We start from the raw sequence: 16,181 nt of genomic DNA, 5'->3' as shown, positions 1-16,181 counted from the left end.
ATCATGTACGTTATTACCATTACCATTCATGTTCCCATTATGCTACTATTGGAGAGGAGAGAGGAAATGACAAAAAGGAGAATGTGTACCACTAATGGAACTGCAATGCAACAAATAAAGTAATAGTAGGTAAAATCTGAAGTGAGTGAAAATGGGAAAAGAATCATTACAACAGCTATTCCCAGAAAAATAAAAAAATGGAAGCAGTGGTTCTGATCTGGAACTAAGTAACTCAATGTTGAGTCCAGAAGATTGTGACCTGTCTAATTGAAAGATTGCTTGCTTTCCCTTGAGATTCCATTGAGCTTCATTGAAGCAGGGAAGGGTGTTGAGTACTGGGAGATTAGAGTGGTAGTGATGTAGCAAAATGAAATAACAGGCAGGAAGAAGTTCAGAGTGACATGTATAGTTTGAATGAAGGGGTACGACAAAGCAGTCAACCAATTCATGTTTGGTCTTCTTAATGTGGAAAATGTTTCATTCTGAGTGCTGAATACAGTGTATTAAACTGAAAGAATAAATCCCTGTTTCACCTGGAAAGCATACTTCAAAGGCAGTTTTGCATCTTCCATGCTTAGTAATAAGTTGCTATTCAAAAAGATTGGTTGTTGAAGGTGATTGAAGATTGGATCACAGTGATGCAGAAGGAAAATCCTTCAGAATATTGAAAGGGGAGAGTAGATGGCAGCATCATGACCAAAATGGCAGAAGCTGCTCCATTGAGGGTCCATCTCCTGCTCCTTGGATGCTGCCTGACCTGCTGTGTTTTTCCAGCACCACACTCTCGACTCTGATACTCTAGCATCTGCAGTCCTCACTTTCTCCTATAAGCTGCTTCTTTGATTATTGAAGCTGGTGGCAAAGAAAATCAGAGCAAGGGAAATCCTAATGTGTTTCTCGAAAGGTAGTGAAGGAGTAAGAGCACGCTTGCAGAAAATGAGATGGGTACAGTTGAGGAAACAGTCAATCATGATGCAGGGAGATCCCAATTGAAGAAACGTGTAGACTATTGGAAACACTGATGTGGAAAATGCTATCACCAAAATGATTTTCTGCTGGTCATGATCCATACAGAATTCAGAAGGGACGAGATCCTCCATGACACTCTTGCCAATATTTAAGCACCCCCAACAACTTCCCACAGTATTTCCTACATAAGCACATGAGATACAAAACTTGCCCTTTTACCTTCTCCTTTCTCATCATCCAAAGCTGCAAGACCTTCCATCTGGCAGAATAGCAATCTTTCAATTTAGTACTCATTACTCACAATCTAGTCCTTGTAATAGTTGGCAGACCAGATGATTGGATGATGGGTTTGGGGAATATATGCAGTCAGTCTATAATTGTGACCTTAATTCTGACAGTTTAATCTCTGCCTTTTCTCACTTTGAGTTTCCTGTGTGTTCTAATGCTTTTTCGGAAACTTTGAGAGATAAACCCTCATTCAATTATTGTGTCATTTAAATCTTCAGAACTTAGTGATTTCTGCAATTTTAGTTAAGCACAACTGATCCCATTTTTTGTTTCTCAGAAAGCAACAGTTGATTGCGATTTTGCCATTGACATTTATACTTTCCCTTGACTTTCTTATTGTTTCTTGATGATTTGTATCTTTATCTTTGAATTCTCATTCCTTTTCTTATTTAATCACTCCTGCCATCCATTCAATCACAAAAATGCTATTTCTGTACTTTCCTCCCTTCTTCCATTTCCCTGTTCCTCTACTTGCTTGAAACCGGGTACAGCTTTGTTTTGTAAATAGCCAATTAAACAGGCTTTCAAGGAACAGTGCTTCAGTCAGAGTCATGGCGGATGAAAACAGACACTTCAGTCCAACTAGTACAGCCCAACCATGTTACCAAGCTAAACTCATCCCACTTACCTGCACTTGGCCCATGTCTCTCCAAACTTTTTCTATTCATGTACTTATCCAAATTTATTTTACATGTTGGAACTGTACCTCCATCCACCACTTCCTCTGACAGTTCATTCCACACACGAATCACTGTCATGTCCTTTTTAAAACTTCCTGCTCTTATCTTAAACATATGGCCCCTATTTTTGAACTCCATTAGCTTAGGGAAAAGACTTTTGTCATTGACCTTATCTATGCCCCTCATGATTTCATGAACTTCCATAAGGTCATCCCTCAACCTCCTAAGCTCCAGTGAAAAAAATCACAGCCTATTTTTATAACTCAAGCCCTCCGTTCTGAGAACATCCTGGTAAATCTTTTCTGAACCCTTTCCAGTTTAACAATATACTTTCTCTAGCAGGGTGATCAGAACTGGACATAGGACTCCAGAAGAGTCCTCATCAACATCCTGTACAACCTCGTCATGCCATCCCAACTCCTATAGTCAGATGTTTGAGCAGTGAAGGCAAGTATGCTAAACACCTTCTTAACTGTCTTGTCTACCTGTAATGGAAACTTCAAAGAATTATGTGCCAGACCCCCAGGTCTCTCTGTTCTACAGCGCTACCCAGGTCGCGACCATTAACTGCATAAGTCTTACCATTGTTTATTTCACTAAAATGCAATACCTTGTATTTTATCCAAATTAAATTCCATCTGCCACTCCTCAGCCTATTTGCCCAATTGATCTTCGATAATCTTTTCCACTGTACCACTAATTTTGATGATATCCACAAATTTACTGACCATGCCTTCTATATTCTTATCCTAATCATGTATATAAATGACAAGCAAAAGTTGACCCTGTATTAATCCCTGTGGAACACTGCTCATCACAGATCTCCAATCAGAAAAGCAACATCCACCCCCACACTCAGTCTCCTATTATAAAGTCAATGTGGAATCTTATCAAAGGCTTCACTAAAGGCCAAGCAAATATCATTCATTGCTCCTCCTTCATCAATCTTTTTGATTACTTCTTCAAAAACTCAATCAAGTTTGTGAGACACGATTTCCTTGCACAAAGCCATCTTGACTATGCCCAATCATCCCTTGCCTCTCCAAATGCATGCAAATCCTATCTCTCAGAATCACCTCCAACAACTTAACCACCACCAATGTCAGACACACAGGTCTATAGTTTTCAAACCTCTCCTTACAGCCTTTCTTAAATTCAGGCACAACATTAGTGACCCTCCAGTTGTCCAGCACCTACCCTGTGGTTATAGATGATACAAATATTTCCACTGGGGCCCCATAGTTTCCTTCTTAACTTCCCACAATGTCCTTAGATATACTGGGTCAGGACCTGGACATTTATCCACCTTTATTTTTCTAAGACCTCCAACACTTCCTCTTCTGCAGCGTCAAGTAGTTTCAAAGTATCAGCATTCATTTCCTAAGTTCTCTAGCCTCTATTTATTTCTCCACAGTACAAACTGATGTGAAATGTTTATTTAATATCTCTCTCATCTGCTGAGGTTCAACACAAAAGTGACCTCATTGATTTTTAAGGGGGCCTACTGTAGTTGCTCTTTTACTCTTAATGTACCTGTATAATCTCTGGATGATCCTTTACTTTACCTGCCAAGGCAATCTCATATCCCCTCTTTGTTTTCCTGATTTCCATCTTAAGAATGCCCTTACATTCACGAGATGCATTTGATCCCAGTTATCTGCATCTAATATTTGATTTTTGTTTATTCTTGTCTAGAACCTCAATATTTTTATTCACCCACTGTTATCTAGATTAGATTAGATTCCCTACAATGTGGAAACAGGCCCTTCAGCCCAACCGGTCCACCCCAACCCTCTGAAGAGTAACCCATACAGACCCACTTCCATCTGACGAATTGATCTAACACTGTGGGCAATTTAGCATGGCCAATTCATCTGACCGGCACATCTTTGGACTGTGTGAGGAAACCAGAGCAAACCCACGCAGACACAGGGAGAATGTGCAAACTCCACACAGACAGTCATCCGAGGCTGGACATCGAACCTGGGACCCTAGCGCTGTGAGGCAGCAGTGCTAACCACCGAGCCACCATGCCGCCCACATAAGATAATGACACCACTATAAGGCACTGGAGGAATGCTTTCTGGGCCATTTTGTACCTTTTATCCTGTTCCAGTCCTGAGGTTTGATTAGATTAGATTACTTACAGAGTGGAAACAGGCCATTCGGCCCAACAAGTCCACACCGACCCACAGAAGTGCACCCACCCAGACCCATTTCCCGACATTTACCCCGTCACCTAACACTACGGACAATTTAGCATAGCCAATTCACCTAACTTGCACATTTTTGGACTGTGGGAGGAAACCGGAGCACCCGGAGGAAACCCACGCAGACACGGGGAGAATGTGTTTAACACCTAATCTTGCTAGTCTTACACTTCACTCTAACAGAAACATAAAACCTCTGAACTCTTGTTATCACAGATTATAGATTTGTTCATCAAGCTGGTGTGGTTTTCTGCAGATATTTTGTCACCTTGCTAGGTGAGATCATCAGTGTGTCTTCGATAAAGTGTTGGTGATCTATCCTGCCTGGTATTTATGTGTCTGTGTTTCTGATTCTGTCCCTGAGTGGTTTATATATGGAGTCCAGTTCAATGTGTTTATTGACTGAGTTCTAGTTGAAGTGCCAGGCTTGAAGGAATTCTCTTGCATATCTCTGTTTTACCTGTGCTAGGATAGTTACATTGTCCCAGCTGAATTTGTGTCCTTCATTGTCTGTGTGGCTGGAAATGGGATAGTACTTGTTATCAAACTTTCCAAGCCTCCCATATGTCAGTTGTCCCTTTACCTCGGAACAGTCTACTCCAATCAAACTTTGAAAGTTTTTGTCTCATACCATTAAAATTTGCCTTTCTCTAATTAAGAACATGAACTTTTGCCTTCCATTCTATTCTTTCAAAGCTATTCAGTACCCGGAACATTGAGCTGCCAATCCTGTCCTTCCCTCAGCCAAGTTTCTGTAATAGTTAGAATTTTCAAATGCCATGCAGGCCCTGAGTTCATCAACCACATTTGTAAGACCTCTTGCACTGAAATAAATACAGTTTAATTCTTCAGTGTTACCTCCTTCTCTAACTTGCCCTTGTCTGTCTTTGCGAATTAACTTGCTCTTTTCTGATTCAGAACTATCCTCATCTGTCTTTTGATTTCACTGCTATTGAGAAACCCCTAACCCCACCTCTCTAATAGTGTACAGGCTCCCAAAATAGAAAATGAAACCTCCCCATGAGGAAATTGGTGCCTTTCCAGTTCAGGTAAAACCCATTCCTTTTGAACAGTCTTTTCTACCCAAGGAGAGATCCCAAAGATCTAAGAATCTGATTCCCTGCACCTTGCATCAACTTTAGGAAGCATATTTTGGGGAAGGAAACTGCAGGGGATGGGTACATTAGAAATGTGGAGCTTATTCAAGGAAAAGCTCCTGTGTGTCCTAGATAAGTATATACTGGTCAGGCAGGGAGGAAGCTGTAGGGCGCGGGAGCCGTGGTTTACGAAGGAAGTGAAATCTCTGGTCAAAGGAAGAAGAAGGCTTATGTTAGGATAAGATGTGAAAGCTCAGTTAGGGCACTTGAGGGTTACAAGGTAGCCAAGAAAGACCTAAAGAGAGAGCTCAGAAGAGCCAGGAGGCGACATGAGAAGTTTTTGGTGGATAGGATCAGGGTAAACCCTAAGGCTTTCTATAGGAATTTAAGGAATAAAAGAATGACGAGAGTAAGATTAGGGCCAATCAAGGATAGTAGTGGGAAGTTGTGTGTGGAGTCAGAGGAGGTAAGGGAAGCACTTAATGAATATCTTTCGATAGTATTCACCCTATAAAATGACAATGTTGTTGAGGAGAATACTGAGATACAGGCTACTAGACTAGGTGTGATTGAGGTTCACAAGGAAGAGGTATTAGAAATCCTTCAGAGTGTGAAAATAGATAAGTCCCCTGGGCCAGATGGGATTTATCCTAGGATCCTCTGGGAAGCCAAGGAGGAGATTGCCGAGCCTTTGGCATTGCTCTTTAAATCATCATTGTCTACAGGAATAGTGCTAGAAGACTGGAGAATAGCAAATGTGGTTCCTCTGTTCAAGAAGGTGAGTAGAGACAACCCAGGTAATTATAGACCTGTGAGCCTTACTTCAGTTGTTGGTAAAGTGTTGGTAAAGGTTGTAAGAGATAGGATTTATAATCATCTAGAAAAGAATAATTTGATTAGGGATAGTCAGCGCGGTTTTGAGAAGGGTATGTCGTTCTTCACAAACTTTATTGAGTTCTTTGAGAAGGTGACCAAACAGGTACCTGAGAGTAAACTGGTAGATGTGGTGTATTTGGATTTCAGCAAGGTGTTCGATAAGGTTCCCCACAGTAGGCTTTTGTACAAAATGCGGAAGAATGAAATTGTGGGAGATATAGCAGTTTGGATCAGTAATTGGCTTGCTGAAAGAAGACAGAGGGTGGTGGTTGATGGGAAATGTTCATCCTGGACTCCAGTTCCTACTGGTGTACCACAAGGGTCAGTGTTGGGTCCGCTGATGTTCGTCATTTTTATAAACGACCTGGATGAGGGCGTAGAAGGATGGGTTAGTAAATTTGTAGACGACACTAAGGTCGGTGGAGTTGTGGATAGTGACGAAGGATATTGTAGAGACATAGATAAGCTGCAGAACTGGGCTGAGTGGTGGCAAATGGAGTTTAATGCGGACAAGTGTGAGGTGATTCACTTTGGTCAGAGTAACCGGAATGCAAAGTACTGGGCTAATGGTAAGACTCTTGGTAGTGTAGATGAGCAGAGAGATCTCGGTGTCCAGGTACACAGATCTTTGAAAGTTGACACCAAGGTTGACGCGGTTGTTAAGAAGGCATGTTGTGTTTTAGCTTTTATTAATAGAGGGATCAGGTTCTGGAACCATGAGGTTATGCTGCAGCTGTACAAAACTCTGGTATGGCTGCACTTGGAGTATTGTGTACAGTTCTGGTCACCACATTATAAGAAGGATGTGGAAGCTTTGGAAAGGGTGCATAGATTTATTAGGATGTTGCCTGGTATGGAGGGAAGGTCTTACAAGAGAAAAGGCTGAGGGACCTGAGGCTGTTTTCATTAGAGAAAAGAAGGTTGAGAGGTGACTTAATAGAGACATATAATCAGAGGGTTAGATAGAGTGGACAGGGAGAGCCTTTTTCCAAGTATGGTAACAGTGAGCATGAGGGGGCATAGCTTTAAATTGAGGTGTGATAGATATAGGACAAATGTCAGAGGTAGTTTCTTTACTCAGAGAGTAGTAAGGTTATGGAATGCTTTGCCTGCAATGGTAGTAGATTCGCTAACTTAAAGTACATTTAAGTCGTCATTGGACAAGCATATGGACATACATGGAATAGTGTAGGTTAGATGGGCTTCAGATTGGTATGACAGGTCGGCGCAACATCGAGGGCCGAAGGGCCTGTACTGCGCTGTAATGTTCTATGTTCTTCAGCCATTGATTTATCTGCCCTATCTTTTCATTTCTTCCCTTATTAGAACTGAGCACCGAGAAGAAATCAAAGATTACAACATTTGAGGTTCTGTTTATTAATCTTCTACCTAACCTCTTATATTCACTCTGCAAAGCCTTAACCCTTAGTCTTACTATATTGTTCCTACCAATGTGTACAACAACTTCCAGCTTTTCACTATCCCCTTTGACAACATGCTTTGGGACCTTCGCAACTCTGGCACCAGGAAAGCAACATACTATCCTGGATTCATGCTCACTGCCACAGAATCTCCTGTCTGTGCCCCTGACAGGACAGTCCCCTATTATTATTATTTTTTAAAAATCTTGACAAACCCCGCTTAACATAAGATTCATTCTTAGTGCCCAAGATCTGACTGTCACTTCTATTTTTTTCCTCTGAGAGACTATCCCTTTCAAAAGTACTCAGAATGGAACATCAGTTTAAGAGTCAAAGCAAGGACTGAGAGCTAATTAAAGGCTTTTTATTTTGGGCACATGATGTGTCTCGGGAACTTCTTAATCAACAGTACATACTTATTCACACTTTTACCATGGTGATAGCTATTAGGCAAGGGGGAATAAAGGAACACAATTTTTTAGGGTATTGTTCGACAAAGGTTTGTCTGGAAGATTGTGGGGAGATTTTTCCTTGACTTTCAAGAAGTGCATTTTCTCTTATAATCGTTTTTTTTCTGGCTGTATAGAATTTCAAATGAACAGGCAGATGTATTGGTTTGAGAATTGATATGAACATATAATCTTGGAGAATACATTGACAAATTTTATGTATGGAAGTGGTACAATCAAACAACAGTAAAAAAAGAAAGAATATCGCTAAATAAACAATATATTTTATGGATTTATATAAATCATGCTGAATAAAGAGGCATACTTTAATCTTGTATTTGTCAGGACAAATGCAAAAATGTGAAATGTTAAAAAGGAATGACAATTTATACTGCATGAAAAATGGAGCTGATTGATTGGCAACTCAATTGATTAGTTGAGGCATTGCTATGGAGAATGATTCAGGAAACTATTGTCCCAGATACATTTGTTTAATTTTTTAAAAGTGCAATACTTGGGCATCTTTTTGTCTGCAGAAGACCGACCTTTGAATACAAATCTATAGAGCTTTGTGTGAGCGTAGGAGAGTCATATTGCAAGCCCACTTGAGAACTTAAATTAGTTGTTTGTGTAATTTGTAGCATTCTCTGGGTTGTTCAATAATGGAGTCACTTCTAACATTCGACATTATATTTTGGGTTTTGTAAATGCAGGCAGGATGAATGAGTTCAATACACAGCCAATTATGAACATTTGAATGATACGCTATTTGATACAACCTGCTGGTTGTTTAGATATACAACCTATATACCTAACAATGTACCATCATTGACATTCACTGTCTACATTACTCATTTGTGTGGCAGGTGAAACATCTTTTTGGCTTGACAGCAGCATCTTGTTGGTGGAAAATTCATTTATGTTGCTGCTGCCTACTAGTAGCAGGAAATGACTGGCTCCACATTTTGCTCAAATCTTTATTCATCGTGGTTGTTACAACTGAAGCTGCAGGATTTCACTGAGACTTCAGTTCTACTACTCCAGGAGTCACGAGATAAAAATATTTTTCCCACTTTGACATGGTAAATGAATTACCTATGCTTGAGCCTTTAAATAAATAAAGAAATTCTGTCAACCATGTTTCTTTCAATCCATGCAATTGGTGGTTTATCAACATATTTATTTAATGAAGATAAAATATAGCTAGAAAAGCACAGCAGGTCAGGCAGCATCAGAGGAGCAGGAGAATCGATGTTTTGGGCATATGAGGGATTCAGTAATAAGTGTGAAGGTCTATCTCTGTAAATAGCCCCAAACACACACACACATGCTATTCTCTCTTTTCATTGCATTATTCCAAAATATTCACAAGCCAGAAATTTTGCAAAACTACAGATCCTGAAAGCACTTAGACCAGTCAGTGTCTGTGGAGAAAACCAAAACATTTCTGTTTCATGCATAGACATTTTGTTAAGGTAAAAATTTCAGCTCCTAAAGAGGTGCCACAGTGGCTCAGTGGTTAGCACTATGGCCTCACAATGTCAGGGACCTGGGTTCAATTCCTACCTTGGGTGACAATCTGTGTGGAGGAGACAGTGGGGGAGCACATTGGGACCAGTGACAAATGTTCTATTAACTTTAAAATAGTTATGGAGAGGGACAAAACTGGCCCATGGGTTCAAGCTCTAAATTGAGGCAAGGTGCATTTTGATAGAATTAGACAAGAGCTTGCAGGGGTTGATTGGAGTAGTTTGTTTGTAGGCAAAGGGACCTCTAGCAAATGGGAGGCCTTTAAAAGTGAGATAGCTAGAGATCAAGGCATACATGTTCCTGTGAGGGTGAAGGGCAAAGTTGGCAAGAATAGAGAACCCTGGATGACAAGAGATATTGAGGCTTTGACCAGAAAATAGGAGGCGTGGCTCAGGCACAGGTAGCTGGGATCAAGGGAATCCCTGAAGGTTACTGAAGAATGAAATCAGGAGCATGAAAAGGGGGCATGAGATAGCCTGCTGAGAAGATTAGGGTGAATCCAAAGACATAATTTAAGTATATGAAAGGAAAAAGAATAACTAGAGAGACAATTAGACCCTTCAAGGATCAAAGTGGACATGTATGTGTAGGACCGCAGGAGATAGGGGAGGTTCTCAATGAATATCTCTCCTTTGTGTTTACCATGGAGAAATACTTGAAGACTTGGGAAAGTCAGTGGGGACAGTCCATATCAGAGTAGAGGAGGTGTTGGATGTATTAGAGAATATGAAGGTGGATAAATCTCCTGGTCCTGACCAGATGTATCCAAGAACACTGCAAGAGGCCAGAGATGAAATCTCCGGTTGCCTTGGTTGATATTTTTGCATAATCATTAGCCATGGGTGAGGTCCTGGAAGACTGGAGGGTAGTGAATGTTGTGCTATTATTCAATACAGGCTGCAAAGAAAAGCCTGGGAACTATAGACCAGTAAGCTCAATATCTGTGTAGGTAAATTGCTTGAGAAGATTCTGAGAGGTAAGATATACATGCATTTGGAAAGGCAGGGCTTGGTTCAGAGTAGTCAGCATGACTTTGTGTATGGGAGATCATGCCTCATAAATTTGTTAGAGTTCTTTGATGAAGTGACGAGGGCAGGATAGTAGATTTAGTCAATATGGAGTTTAGTAAGGCCTTTGATAAGGTTCCACATGGTAGGCTGCTCTGGAAGGTTAGATCGCATGGAATCCAGGGTGAGCTGGCAAATTGGCTCTGTGGTAGGAAGCAGAGGTAATAGTGGAAGGATGCTTGTCAGACTGGAGGCCTGTGACTAGTGGAATGCCTCAGGGGTTAGTGCTAGGCCCATTGCTGTTTGTTATCTATATCAATAATTTGGATGAGCATGTACAAGGCATGATTAATAAGTTTGCAGATCACACTAAAATAGGTGGTATTATGGACAGTGAGGAAGGTTATCAGAAATTGCAGCTGTACCCTGATCAGCTGGGGAAGTGGGCTGAGAGTTGGCAAATGCAGTTTAATACAGATAAGTGTGATGTCTTGCTTTTTGGAATGTCAAATCAGGATAGGAGTTTCATGGTGAATGGTAGGGCCTTAAGGAGTGTAGTGGAACAGAGGGATGTTGGAATTCAAGCTCATAGTTCTCTGAAAGTGGAGTCATAGGTAGACAGGACATTGAAGAAGACATTTGGCACACTGGCCTCAGTCAGGGCACTGAGTATTGAAGTTGGGAAGTTATGTTTCAGTTATACAGGATTTTGGTGAGGACACACTTGGAATAATGTGTTCAGTTTCGGTCACCTTGTTATAGGAAGGATGTTATTAAACTGGAAAGAGTGCAGAAGAAATTTACAAGGATGTTGCCTGGACTGAATGGTTCTGAGTTAAAGGGAGGAATTGGACAAGCTAGGACATTTATCATTAAATCATAAGAGACTGAAGGGAGACCTTACAGAGGTGTAAAATATCATGAAAGGTATGGATAGGGTGAATGCAGTCAGTCGTTTTTCCAGGCTTGGGGATTCGAGGACTAGAGGACATCAATTTAAGGTTAGAGGGGAAAGAATAAAAGGGAACCTGAGGTACACAGAGCATGGTACTCATATGGAATGTGGAAGTGGTTCAGGCGGGTACGTTAACAGCATTTAAAATGCATTTAGGCAAATAGATGGATAGGAAAGAATTAGAAGGATATGGGACAAGTGCAGGGAAATGGGGTTAGCATGGGCAGACATTTTGGTTGTCATGGAGCAGTTTAGCCCAAAGGGCCTGTCTCCGTTCTGTAGGACTCTATGACTCTAACAAATGCCGGTCTTCGCACAATGTGAACATTCCATTAAAAAAAATCAAGAAAAGGATGATTATTTTGCAGAGAGTGCATTTATGTAAACCAATGAACACAAATGTGTCTGAGGAAATATGCCTGCTGACTGCAAGCCAAAGTCAAATACTTTTTAAACTGAGCTACAAATTCAGATGCCACAGAGCCAATCTACAAACATTTTTCAGTTACACGGAGACAGAACTTCAGGGAGTCAGGCAAGAGGATGCCAAGCAAAGTTTGAGCAGTATATTTGTGAGATCTAAAATCTACTCTTGAATGTTGTGCTTCATTAAAAGTTGCAAGTTCAAGCCATAGTCTCTGATCTTTAAGAAATGCTATGACCCAAGAGATAGGCATTAAACTTCTGTTTTCCTCTTTTGTTTGGGAACCAGATTTAAATAAACAAAGTACAAAGCTTTGGTAACCTCATTGTTGCTCAGTAGTTTGTCCTCACAAAACTTTATGGCCTATTGAAGTGTTCTTCAGGAAAAGAGTCATAGAATCATAGCGATGTACAGCATGAAAACAGACCCTTTGGTCTAACTCATCCGAGTCAAGCAGATATCCTGTATTAATCTAGTCCCATTTGCCAGCATTTGCTAGTGAGACCTATTCATCCACCAGTTTGTGCACAATAAACTTCACCCACCCAAAATGACTTTTTTTCACATGGTACATGTGATCTATATGGCCTTCAGTAAGGTGTTCGACAAGGTTCCCCATGGGAGACTGATTAGATCTCAAGATTAGATCTCATGGAATACAGGGAGAACTCGCCATTTGGATACAGAACTGGCTCAAGGTTAGAAGACAGAGGGTGGAGGTGGAATGTTGTTTTTCAGACTGGAGGCCTGTGACCAGTGGAGTGCCATAAGCATCGGTGCAGGGTCCTCTACTTTTTGTCATTTACTTAAATGATTTGGATGCGAGCATAAGAGGTACAGTTAGTAAGTTTGCAGATGACACCAAAATTGGAGGTGTAGTGGACAGCGAAGAGGGTTACCTCAGATTGACCAGATGGGCCAGTGGGCTGAGAAGTGGCAGATGGAGTTTAATTCAGATAAATGTGATGTGCTGCATTTTGGGAAAGCAAATCTTAGCAGGACTTATACACTTAATGGTAAGGTCCTAGGGAGTGTTGCTGAACAAAGATACCTTGGAGTGCAGGTTCATAGCTCCTTGAAAGTAGAGTCACAGATAGATAGGATAGTGAAGAAAGCGTTTGATATGCTTTCCTTTATTGGTCAGAGTATTGAGTACAGTAGTTGGGAGGGCACGTTGAGGATATTGGTTAGGCCACTATTGGAGTATTGTGTGCAATTCTGGTCTCCTTCCTATTGGAAAGATGTTGTGAAACTTGAAAGGGTTCAGAAAAGATTTACAAGGATGTTGCCAGGGTTGGAGGATTTGAGCTATAAGGAGAGGCTGAACAGGCTGGGGCTGTTTTCCCTGGAGTGTCAGAGGCTGAGGGGTGACCTTATCGAGGTTTACTCAATTATGAGGGGCATGAATAGGGTAAATAGGCAAAGTCTTTTCCTTGGGGTAGGGGAGTCCAGAACTGGAGGGCATAGATTTAGGGTGAGAGGGGAAAGATATAAAAGAGACCTAAGGGGCAACATTTTCACACAGAGGGTGGTATGGGTATGGAATGAGCTGCCAGAAGAAGTGGTGGAGGCTGGTACAATTGTAACATTTAAGACGTATTTGGATGGGTATATGAATAGGAGGGATATGGGCCGGGTGCTGGCAGGTGTGACTAGATTGGATTGGGATATCTGGTCGGCATGGACGGGTTGGACTAAATGGTCTGTTTCCATGCTGTACACCGCTATGACTCTGTGGCGCTATGTCAACTGAATTTAAATCAGAAATGCTGCATTTAAAGAGTGTCCCTAAAATTGTGGTTGGTGTGACTTTTGAAACCTGTCTGTGGGCATTATACAACTAGCTATCATTCTTGCACTTGTCTCATTACTATCAGCTCAACATAGTCTCTCCCCTCCCTTCTGTTACCTTTGAACCACACCTGCTACCCTGGACAATATAATATCACCATTTTGCTACACAAGATGTTCCCTGTTATAACCAAGTAAGGAGGAATAGAGTGAATCTGCTCTTTTCCACCTCCATGTTTTAATATAACAACTTTGTCTTACAAATGATGTGGCTTACAAATTCAGTGAGTGTGTAACTGTTGTGTGCTGTGGTTATAAAATATGCATTCAGACATGTTTCTTTGAACGTTGTTCAAAGAAACGTGATCAGTTTTTATTTTGCTTAACAACTGATCAGTAAAAAAAGAAAAAAAGTCACTCTAATTCTCTCACACATGTATTTAAGGGTTCCCACATGTGCGCACACATAAGTTACAAAGTAGGAGAGTAGGTAAAGTAGCTTTGAAAGTTCCATAAAAATCAATATCTATGGATCCTGAAGATTATTGAATTGGATGGTTTCAGATTGGACTTGATTGCCTTTGATTTGATGGCAAGACGATTCAAAGATGTCAATGGGTGGCTTGTGTTGTTTTTGGAAATAGTGGCTAGATTCATAAAGCACAGTCTGAAGCATGAAACCCACTGCTTTTCCTGCTCCTTCAATTCCAAGGAAGAGTCAGATGGAAATTGAAACATTGCCTCTATTTGTCTTTCCACAGATGCTGCCGGACATGCTATGTTTCTCCAGTTGAAAACTTGTTGAAGTTGAAAACGTTCTGTTTTAATTATAGCACAATTGACGTAGTGAGATGAGCATGATTGGCCTTGATATTGACAAAGCATTTAAGAACATAAGAACTAGGACCAACAGTAGGCAATTCAGCCCCTTGAGTCTGTTCCATCCATCATACGATCAGGGTAGATTTCATCTCAGCCTCAACTCCACTTTCCTGCCTGCTCCTCATACCTTTAAACCCATTACAAATTAAAAATCCGTCTATCTCCTCTTCATTAAATTTATTAAGTGATCCGGCATGCAGATTCATGACCTATTGGGAGAAGTTGTTCTGCCTCATTATTTTGTTTTAAGTTTGCCACCCCTCTGCCTTAAACTAAAACTATAATGTCTCATTCTAGATTACCCTACAGGGGGAAGCATCCACTCTACATCCACCTTATCAATGCCTTTTAGCATCTTATGTACATCAATTTACTCTCCTCTCATCCTTCTAAACTCAAGCAAGTATGAACCAAAACTGCTCAATCTCTCCTCATATGACAAAACGTTCATCTCTGGAATTGATCTAGTAAACTTCTCTAAACTGCAATCCAATTCAATTGCATCCTTCCTCAAGCAAGGGGACTAAATAAAAGCAAAAGAGAAAGCATATCATGTAGCGAAGGGCAGTGGGAAAACCAGAGGCATAGGAAACTTACAAAGAGCAGCAGAGGTAAAAACAAGGACTGCAGATCACCTCCATCCCCACCCCCATTCACCTAATGTACTCTATGCTAATTTCTCCCCACCCCCACCCCCCTCTCATTTATCTCTCCATTCTGCAGGCACCCTGCCTCTATTCCTGATGAAGGGCTTTTGCCCAAAACATCGATTTTCCTGCTCCTCAGTTGCTGCCTGACCTGCTGTGCTTTTCCAGCAACACTCTAATCAAAGACCAGCAAAGGGCAAAAACAAAAAAAAGGAGGGAGAAGATTAAGTATGAGGGTAAGCTAACCAGTAATATAAAGGAAGACTGTAAGAGTTTCTTCACATATAATAGTCAGCGAGTCATAGAGATGTACAACACAGAAACAGACCCTTCAGTCCAACCTGTCCATGCCAACCAGATATCCCAACCCAATCTAGTCCCATCTGCCAGCACCCAGCCTATATCACTCCAATCCCTTGCTATTCATATATCCATCCAAATGCCTTTTAAATGTTGCAATTGTACCAGCCTCCACCACTTCCTCTGGCAGCTCATTCCATACCTGTACCACCCTCTGTGTGAAAACATTGCCCCTTAGGTGTCTTTTATATCTTTCCCCTCTCACCCTAAACCTATGCCCTTTAGTTCTGGACTCCCCCACCCCAGAGAAAAGACCTTGTCTATTTATCCTATCCATGCCCCTCATGATTTTATAAACCTCTATAAGGTCACTCCTCAGCCTCCGACATTCCTGCGAAAACAGCCCCGGCCTTTTCAACCTCTCCCTATAGCTCAAATCCTCCAACCCTGGTAACATCCTTGTAAATCTTTTCTGAACCCTTTCAAGTTTCACAACATCTTTCCAATAGAATGGAGACCAGAATTGCATGCAATATTCCAAAAGTGCCCTAATCAATGTCCTATACAGCTGCAACATGACCACCCAACTCCTCTACTCAATACTCTGACCAATAAAGGAAAAATATACCAAACCGCTTCTTCACTATTCTATCTA

Source organism: Chiloscyllium punctatum, chromosome 1 (genome assembly GCF_047496795.1).
Source record: "Chiloscyllium punctatum isolate Juve2018m chromosome 1, sChiPun1.3, whole genome shotgun sequence".
In the NCBI taxonomy this organism is placed as follows: Eukaryota; Metazoa; Chordata; class Chondrichthyes; order Orectolobiformes; family Hemiscylliidae; genus Chiloscyllium; species Chiloscyllium punctatum.
Note: the sequence above shows the minus strand (reverse complement) of the source record.